The 10,422-nt window shown below is 42.1% G+C and overlaps 1 long non-coding RNA gene across 1 annotated transcript; it reads left to right on the plus strand.

Moving 5' to 3' along the window:
• The first annotated feature begins 266 nt into the window (after positions 1–266).
• On the plus strand, positions 267–9,830 carry LOC142827120 (uncharacterized). The gene is made up of 3 exons (XR_012901552.1): positions 267–339; positions 9,308–9,484; positions 9,630–9,830. It is a non-coding gene; the product is annotated as an uncharacterized LOC142827120 (long non-coding RNA).
• The last annotated feature ends 592 nt before the right edge of the window (positions 9,831–10,422 follow it).

Below are 10,422 nucleotides of genomic sequence, written 5' to 3' on the forward strand. Positions count from 1 at the left end.
TCTTCCCCTCCTCCTGGCCAGGTGCTGACTATTTAGAACATAAGCATTTTGAGGTGAAAATCTATCCTAGATTGTCTATGAAGTGCCTAGCACGAGATCAGGGTAAGTAAATAAACTAAATGACAACAAAATGAATGTGTGAGGCATACGAGGGAGGTGGGAGCAGAGATACTGTAATTCACAAGAGACTAGGAAAGGGTTAAGGAGAAAGGGCTTTGATTAATTACAGTGGGACTGCTCACATTCCTAACTGTAAACAGGTACCTGGACACCCTGTTGAATATGGAACTGGAAGAATACAGCACTCAGAGAAAATCCTGCCATGGCAGAGGATAGGAGGTGAGATAATAGGTCTGTTTTATCTGTAATTTCTATGAGCAATAGAGGCAGGGAACCCAAGCTGACCAAAGCACAATGGGATAGTGGAGAGTGACAATAAGGAAGAGTAATAGTGAACTGCTGGACATTCCAGATAACATGAATCATCAGTTGTCTAAGAGTTTGTAGGTGTGTTAGTGGTAAACCTGTGTCTGAAAAGGTCTTTTTTAGAGCACGGCAAAACTTTTCACACACAACTTTATTTTCTGCAAAAAAATATAGATTTGGCCATATTAAAATATTTTCTGAATTCACATCCATTTCACCAAATTGTTTCAGTAAAAAAAAAATTCTGACATTTTCATTTTTGGTTTAAAACAACTTATTTTAAAAATTGTATTAAAAACAATCAAACTTTATTTTAAAGGTTCAAATTGAAAAGAAACATTTCATTTGGGGTTGAATACAAGGTTTAATTTGACCCCAAATGAAATTTGTTTAGACTCATTGAAAATTTCAAAAATTAGTTTAGGTTAATCCAAAACTGACATTTTTCTGATTGGTTGGGGTTTTCTTAATTGCCAGTGAACAAAAATATCTCATTAGCTTCCAAAATGTAGTCCTGTTTCAGCAACTAAACATCTACAACCTGCCCAAAACCTGTTGAAGTAAATGGGAATTTTGCAGTTGTTTTCAAGGGTAACAGAATCATGTTCTAATATTTACAGAGAAGATCACCCTATATCCAGTTTGCCAGCTCCTTTTTGATTTGCAGACAAAGTCCTTCTTCTTGTTCAATCAAGCATGAAAGCTCCAAACTAACTCATAAGAAGACAAACAACAAAAACAGTTGAGCAATTATACACTTGCTATTTGTTTTGATCTTTGTAGGGGACTTTGGAACAAGTTTCGCAGATTAAAGGACATGAAATTGAGACTTCTGGTAGTGTCTGAGCTCAAACTAACAAAAGATAATCCCTGCTAGGATGTCAGAATAGTCACAGAACTGCAGGAGTCACCCGCTGAAGTTGCATACCCTTCTCAGACTTGAGTGTGAAATAAACAAGCTGAAAATCTTAAAAGCAGACCTAATTCTTAGTGAGAGGGTCAAGTTCAAAGGTAATCAATATTTGAAAGTATATTAAAAATCTACTTTAAAAAAAGATCTCATCTGTTATTTATGGACATTCATGATAGCATGCCATTTTTCATAAAAAATAATAGTTTATCTTTCTGTCCTTGACCAAAATATTTATTTATACTAAAGGAGAGACTATGCACTACTCCCAGAATCAAGACCCTATTGAATCTATGCATGCAGTAATGAGATAGTTCTTGTTCTCCCACATCCCTTAAACATGAATGTACCAAATCCCCTATATATGGCATAGGTGCTAGCATTAGGGATGCTGGGGGTGCTGCAGTACCCTCTGGCCTGAAGTGGTTATCATCATATTCAGGATTTACATTTTGGTTCAATGGTTCTCAGCACCCTCACTATACAGACTGTTCTAGCACCCTTGGTACCTGGTGTAAACAGGTCTCAGTAAGCAGGCCCTCTGATGGGGAAGCGGGGGGGAGCTGCAATGTTCTACGCGTGACTCTGTTTCAGCAACACTGTTTTAATCAGATCTATGCAAAAACAATTCCAAGTGAGCTTGTCACTCCAAATTCCATTTTTAAATCAAATTTCAGGGAGAAAGGGCCTTTTTGGGGGAGTGGAGGATGGACTGTCATGGGGTTTGGCAAGGAGATGAGGGTTTTGCACTGAATCACAGAAAAACAATGCTGCTTTTTATACAAAACACTGTTACATTAATGGTGTCTACCAGCAGCCCGAGAAGCTATTATGGCTAGACATCAGTGAGCCATAAATTATGCCTTTGCGACATGCACTGTTCCGCAGCCATGCCCTCCTTTTCCAGTATTATTGTCAGCACACCACCTAAGGAATCCCCTGCAGAGGACTAATCCTCCAGTGGTCTGCTAAGCTGACTTTAAGGCAGCTTTGTACAAAGCTTCCCAATATAGAAGAGAATGGAGCCCTCTATATTGAGTGTTTAAATAGCTCTTGATGAAGGATAAAACGTGCGCTAATTTTCAAGACAATAGACAGATAAAGAGCATTGTAAACCTTAGAAAAAAGCCTGTTGTGCATTCGTTTGTTAGTGAAATAAAGCTGTAGTGGGTGCTGTCTCTCAGATTTTGCACATGTGTGTATCTGGAAGGGGTCAGCATTAAAATACATGACAAGCAGCGGGAGTCTCATAGCAAAGAGCACAGAAAACAAGACGGGAAAAAGATGTTGTCAGGGAAAATCCTGCATTGGGAGGGTGATGGGATCTGAGAGATCTTTTCCATCTACTGCTCTCTCATGTAATTCTATATAGTCACAGAAAAGCGGCTGCCTAACATAGATCGGCTCGTTAGCTACTCCTGGAACAGAACCAGCAGCTCATGGGAGTGCCTGTTTGCTGAGCGGCACCAAAACCTCCTTCGGGCTCAAAGGATGGTGCTTGAATGGGTGTCTCAGTTGTCAGCCTTTTGGGTTCTGAGTGCAGGGGCCAAGTTCTCATTTGTGAGTTCTGAGAGCAGGGGCCAAGTTCCTCTTCTGCTTATCTGCATGCAAGCCCAAAGAATCTCCCTCTCTCCAATCTCTGCCATTATTCTCTGCCTCTGCTTTCAATCTAAATCAGTCTATTTACTACATCATAGAAGTTATAATATCTTTGAACCCATAGAGTGGCTTTTCTGTTGAGGATCTCAAAGCATGTGCTAAAAATATATGTATACAAATATTTTTTATCTGCTCCTCTGTCTCTACAGCTCTGCACCTGACGTGGCCCTTTGAACTTGGGCCAACTAATCTGGTAGTATTGGCTACACTAGGTGCAGGGCAGTAGAGAATTGGGCCATGAATCTGAAAGGCTGCCAACTTTCTGTGAATCACAGAGAAGTCACTCGGGAAAAAAAACCCTCATCCTTTGCAGTAGAATCAGTGCTCTGAAAAGCCTAAACCAAAGCAAAGCTAGACACAGCAGCCCAGACTCCCTGGATCCAGGGGAGTTACACCAGGGGTGACATTGACCCCATGTGTGTTTCTGCTTAGCAGATAACAGAAAATGTAAAGGGCAGGAGAAATCAGAACAGTATGTTACACAGCCAGTAGTTAATAATTTACCACTGCCCAAGTGACCTTTCCAGTGAGGGCAACAGGTATAATTAAGTAGCATATTGGAGAGTGTGTGCGCAATTTTATTCTTAGGGATTTACTAATTTGTCTTTGTTCTGACTAGTCAAGCACAAATGTATTTGTCAAACTGTGACATCCTGGAGAATAAGCATGCCTGGGGATCCCTCAGTCCCAGCTCCCCCATGTCCATGGTCAATGTCCTGAGTTTGCTGGCATATCTGATTTTTTTCCACATGATATAAAACACATGTGAACTGGTAAATTGCTATTGAGACCTGTGGCTCCAGATCTTGAAAGCCACATCCTGCTCCCTTAGGGTATGTGTACACTACCAGGTTGTTTCAAAATAATAACTCTTGAAATAGCTATTTCGAAATAGCGCGTCCACACCACAAATGCCCATTGAAATAGCGCAGAATTATATCGAAATAGCATGTCCACGCTGATTGGAGCCTGAATCGCATTTAAGGTGCCGTGGAAGCACTCCGGGAAGGGCATCAGGACAGCAGTCACTTCTTGTAGCTGCTGCCTGAGGCTATCTGAGGCTGCCTGAGGTCTGGAAGCGGCGGCGTCCTGCACGGAGAGAACTTCTGTCCCTTCCTGCTGGAGGAGAGGGGAGGACGGTGTTAGGGGATGTGTGTGTGAGTGGCAGACCCTGCTTGCTGGGGAGGGTGATACTGGGGTCCCTTCCACTTCCTTCCTCCCAGTAGGTTTCCATGCAGGGGCTTGGTGTCCTCTACCACAAGCCCCTGCCAGGGAAGGAGTCATTAGTCCATCCTTTGAGCCTGCTTCATAGAGAGCAGCTTAGTATCTCTTCGTTTGTTTCTGAAAAAATGGGCAGATGGCTTTGTAATTTCGTTCTATAGGGGCATGAGACGGATGTCAGAGCTTTAGACCCATCACCCTGCTCTATGTTCCTGGGAAGCTATTTGCACATGTTTTGTTGGCATGCCTGAAGCCTTTTCTGCATCAGAAGCATCATCCCCAACAATCAGGCTTTATGAGGAACAGGTCTGCACCAGACACCATTTTGGCTCTTCACTTGTTGTCAGAGATATATTGCAAGTTCATGAAACCCTGCCTGTAGCGTATGTTGATCTTAAGGTTGCATTGGATTCAGCAGGCCATAAAGGGTGTAGGTGCCCTTACCACTCTGCTGGACTTGATTTGAGAGCTGCATAATGGAACCACTGCCCATGTTCATCTGGGGAACCAGATGTCAGAGCCTTTTAAATCAGTATCTGGTGTTAGGCAGGGTTTCATTCTAGCCCCTGTGTTCTTTTGTCAGGTGTGACAGACTACTGACTAAGCCAGAGCTCTGCCGCTATAGCCTGGCTGAAAAAGCCAATTGGAAGCTAGCTGAGCAAGCCCAGATCTTGACTAGGCTGATGATACTGTTCATTTAGTCCAGACAGGTTTCATGAGGAGGAGGAGTCAGTGAAGATTGGTCTCCCATGTTTCATGGTCAGACAAAACTGCAAAATCTAGGCCAAAGTCCACCTGCAACTCCAATCTTTTTGAACAATGAAACCATTGAATCATTTTCTAACTTTTGCTCTCTGGGTTGTATACTTATCATCTCCTCTGGTCCTCACACAAAGGTTCTCCATCAGATGCGCCGTGGGCCGTTTACAACATAATCTTAGTATGACAACCAAATTCAGGGCTTATTCAAGCTATATGCTTCCTATACTGTTACGGCTGCGAAAGATGCAAGCACAGACTGGACAAAGCTGCAGGCTTTCCTCACAAAATATCAACATTGTATACAGAGCACAACATGGAATGACTTCATCAGTAATGGAGATGTTAATGGTCATTTGGGTCTATAGACAATTGGTGCCCTGGTCTGTGGATGGTGCCTTATGCTTTTCAGACATGTTGCAAGGATGCCACAAGACGTTCCAGCAAATGCTGTTCTTGAGTTGGCTTGCAATATAAGAGATAAAATTCCACCAACTGAGGGGTGGAGTTGGCCCATTGGAAGAGCCCCATTGTATGGGTTCATCAGGTTGGACTTTCAGGCTGTCAAGCCTTCATGGTGGCACAGGAACAGACCAAATGGTGAATGAACACTATGGCCGACTGTCTGGCTAAGCATTGAAGAAGGCCTCTCCTACCTGCATGCATACACAGCCACTAGTAAAAGCTGGGCCTTAGTAATGAAATCTCATGTGGCCCAGGAGTGAAATAAGGCAAGTGTTTAACAATGTAAAAGTGAAGAATAACTACTGTACTTAATCAAATGAAATTTCAGGGGAATATAGGTCAACCGAATATAACAAGCTGCCTTGCAGTTTGGCCTGGAAACAGACACTTGACGCTTTGGCAAACAAGCTCTGAGTCCTTAATGACTATGGGAGGGGTAGAACTTTATTTTTATCATGTCCAAAAAGATAGAAGTATTGCAGCTGCTGCCTTTGACTCCCAAGCAGGAACAGCAGCTGATCCACTTACTGTATCTTCTGAGATTAAAAAAAAAAAAGATGAATACTTTCTTTTCTGTAATTCACTCTCACCAATAGCCGATGATGAGCTGATCCTTTCTTCCATTAGCCTGCTGTGGAGGCAGCTGTATTACATAAAATGCTCAAATCTTTCAATATTGCTGCTATTAACCAGGATTAAGAAACATGAAAACTTGGAGTAGCTTACCAAGTTTACCCTTTCATGCCTGGAAGGGTTTAAATTAATATTAGGTGTCTTTCTAAGAAGTATGATCTTACTTAATGATATGTTACTGGCTTGACACTGGAATTACTGGGTTAAATTCTATGGCCTGTGTTTTGCAGCAGCTCAAGCTAGACAATGATCCTTTCTCACTTTAACATGGAGGAATACATCAGTAATTAGCTTCAGTGATCCAAAGTCAGTGTCTGACTTTCTACCGCTGATGGCTGATAAAAGAGACATCACTGATTTCAGAGGCACAGAGAATCATAGATACGATAGGGCAGGACAGGACCTCATGAGGTCATCAAGTCCCTCTCCCCATGCTGAGGCAATATAACTAGATGATCTGTGATAGATGTTTCTCTAACCTCTAATCCTCCAGGATTCCACAACGCCACATGGTAACCTATGCCAGTTCTTAGTGCTCTTTTTCCTAATATCTAACCTAAATCTCCCTGGCTGCAGACTAAGTGCACTACTTCTTCCTTCAGTGGACATGGAGAACAAAGGATCATTGTCCTCATTATAACATATTTGAGACTATTTTCAGGTCCCATCCTAAGTCTCCTTTTCTGGAAACCATGGGTAGCAGGTGACATTGACTGGGGGAGGATATGCCTCCTCAAACAGCCAGGCATGGCCACACCCACTGTCCCACCCCACCCAGGTCCTCTGCTCATGCAGTTCCTCTCTAGGCCTCTGGTGCTCCAGCCAACGCTGGGGAGTCTGAGGCCATGTGCCATCCACCTTCCTCACATTCCATAGCTGGAGGGATAGCCGGGGCTATGCACTACATGCCTTCCCCACACTCCGAGGCTGGGGAGGCTGCAGCCATGCACTGCCTGCCCTTGCAGGGGCTCCTTGCGGCTGAATAGGCTTACCTGGCGCAGGGCTTAGGGTTGATAGCCACTCTGGGGAAGGGGACTCTGGTGAAGGGCAGAAGGGATAGGGCTTCATGCAGAGGCAAGGGGCAGGCCTCCCCCAGGCAGAAGTTCTCCTGCTCCCAATGTTTGAGACTGCCAAATCCAAGGGGTTTTTTAGGCCCGGTTTTCTAATCCTTTTATCATTTTTGTTGTTCTCCTCTGGACTCTCTCAACTTTGTCCACATGTTTCTTAAAGTTCAACACTCAAAACTGGACACAATGCTCCAACTGCAGCCTCACCAATGCAGAATATTGTACAACAGGTACTGTCAATGTCCGGCATACAACACACATTACTACAACCCAGAATATTAGCTTTTGCAATTCTATTTTGTTGTTGTCTCATTTTTAATCCACTATAACCCTCAGATTCTTTTCAACAGCACTACTGCCTAGCCAGTTATTCCTTATTTCATATTTGTGTATTAGGATTTTCCTTCCTAAGTACTTTGCCATTGTTGGTACTGAATTTCATGTTGCTGATTTCAGAAAAAGTCTCCAATTGGACAAAGTAGTTTTGAATTCTAATCCTATCCCCAAAGTGCTTGTGTAACCCACACTTCTAGTGTGGGTCACTGTCCCATGCAGTGGCACCTAGATCACAGCAACACATAAGAACAAGAGACCTCTACAGCAGGGGCCAAGAATCAGCTGACTTTTAGCTCAAAGGGCAGAAGCTCCTATACTAAGCTTCAGAGGTTCCAAGTTCAAAGCTGTCTGGTGGGGGTTACACTTGCAACCTCCCCAACCTTAGTGTCATCCTAAAATGTTATAAACATATTCTCCCCTCCATTATCCAAGCCATTAATAAACTATTGACTAGTATCATATGCAGAACTGACCCCTCCAGAATCCCGCTAGATACAGCCTCCCAATCTGGCAGCAAATAAATAGTGAATATAGTTTTTCAAGCAGATGTACTCCTGCCTAACAGTAATTTCATCAAGACCACATTACCTTAGTTTGCTCATGAGAATGTCACGTGGTACTGTCTCAAAAACCATATTAAAATCAAGATATGCCACGTCTACTGCTTTCTCCCTATCTACTAGACTAGTAACCTTGTCAAAGAAGGAAATTAGGTTGCATTGGTATGATTTATTCTTAACAAATCCATGTTGGCTATTCCTTAAAAGTTCTATTATCCTCTAAGTGCTTACAGATTGGGGATTTATATATATATATATAATTTGTTCCAGTATCATTCCAGGAATTGAATTTAAACTCAGTGGTTTATAATTCCCCAGGTCCTCTTTGTTCCCCCTTAAAAGATAGGTTAATATATACCTTTCTCCATTTCTCTGGCACCTCACCTGTCCTCCATAAGTACTCACAGATAATCACTAATGGTTCCAAGATTGTTTCAGTTCATTCCTTAAGAACCCTAGGATGAAATTCATGAGGGATTAGAATACATCTAACTTCAGAGATGTTCTTTCCCTATACTGGCTTGTGTTCTTTCTCCCTTGTTGTTAATATAAATTGTGTTCAGCATCTGGTCATAATTAACCTATTTAGTGAATAGAAATCATGTTAGAACATGATAGAATACAATGCTGAATAGAGTAGACTTAAGGCTTGATTCACTCATGTAACTCTGTAAAAGCCATCATTTCATATACTTACAAAATTCAGCTACCTCTGGGGAGGGAATGGAGGAAACTGTTCATCACTTGTGTCACTGCCATCTCCCATCTGTAGCCCAACATGGCCTGACTCTCTGTACTTACACTATTTTCTAATATCTGGTGGCATCACAGCACAAGGTTGTATTCAGAGGGGTTTTTTTTAAATGCAAAGGCTTTGGTTTTTTGGGGTGTGTGTGAAAGAGAGAGACACAGAGACTGAGGGTACATCTACACTGTGGAGGTTTTCTGGGATACCAAAGGAGAAACTAAAAACAAAAACTCAGTTTTCTCCAAATTTCAGTTGTGTTGACATACTCCCCAGACTTCTCTCGAGTACCACTGGTTGAGAAACACTGATCTAAAGTATCATATTAATTTACATTTAAATACTACGCGTACTTGATCATGCCTGTGGGGGTGAGGGAAATGAGGGAGGAGAGAAATAAAGAAAGAATGAAAACTGATGACACAGAGGGACATTTTTCTCGTGCTAGACTTGAATGTAAAGCAACATGTCAATCTGGAACTACTGGGTATTTTTGGCCTTATTCATAATGTTACTGTTCCCTCAGCCTAAGGCTATGATTACACTACAGCAGCTGCAACTGCCCCCTGTAGCTCTTCTGGTGCAGACACTACAAGCCGACAGGAGACAGTTCTTCCATTGAAGTAAGCCTCTGCAAGAGGCGGTGACTACACTGGAAAAAGCGCTTCCCCTTCCCCCGACACAGCATTGTCTACACCAGCATGTAAGTTGGCATAACATATGTCCTTTAGGGGTGAGGGTTATTCACACCCCTGAGCAACATAAGTCCTCCCAAAATAATTTGTGATGTAGACAAAGCCTAATTATTTAATGAAAATCATAATGTACTTTTTACTTGTATTTTGCAGGGTTCACTTTACTCCCAGTGCTGAAAGGCCTGCTGATGAGTGATGTGCTGGGTGACTTTTAGTTGTTCTCTGTTGCTTTAGTATTTATATGTGTTTCATCAGCTTCTGTTTCTCCAGTGCACAAGAGAACTTCCCATTTCCATCTGGCAGGGCTGTGGTTGCTGTTGGCACTATCTCCTAACAGCAGTTCTGAGCTCAGTTACAGCTATTCCTGATATTACCAAGCTATGATGCTGCATAAAGTTCTGTCTTGACAGCGACCTTATAAAGGCCAGAGCTACAAAACCCATGCTAGAGACTGGATGTGGCACTGTATTCGAACATGCCCAGTTTTCAGAAGGGCTTGTGGAAGGTGATTGGATTCAAATACTGGACCACCACGTTATACCAACATAACTGACAAGCAGAGATAGGCAGGAACTAGTTCTCCATCCTATTAAATTTGTCAGGATTATGAAAAGAACTTTGTCCTGACTTGGAATAAAAAGTTGTAACTTTTTTTTTAAATGTAACAGTCTGGGGGGGACGGGTAAACAATTCAGTTTTGGGCAATTCGGATGTCTTATTTCAATAATTTTCAAGTGTTTGGTTTTGACTGTGTCTCTTTTTTACTCTAATTAGCTTAAATTTATAAACTAAGGCATTTTGAAATGAAAACCCTATTTTTTTTGTTTAGAACATGTTCCATTTTGTAACTCCCCTCAAACATATGTCAAATTGAGAAATTCCTCAAAACTATGAAAATGTGTTGTTTCAGTGAATCACTATTTTTGATGTAAAACATTTCAAAGAA

This window comes from Pelodiscus sinensis, chromosome 1, assembly GCF_049634645.1.
Source record: "Pelodiscus sinensis isolate JC-2024 chromosome 1, ASM4963464v1, whole genome shotgun sequence".
Taxonomy (NCBI): domain Eukaryota; kingdom Metazoa; phylum Chordata; order Testudines; family Trionychidae; genus Pelodiscus; species Pelodiscus sinensis.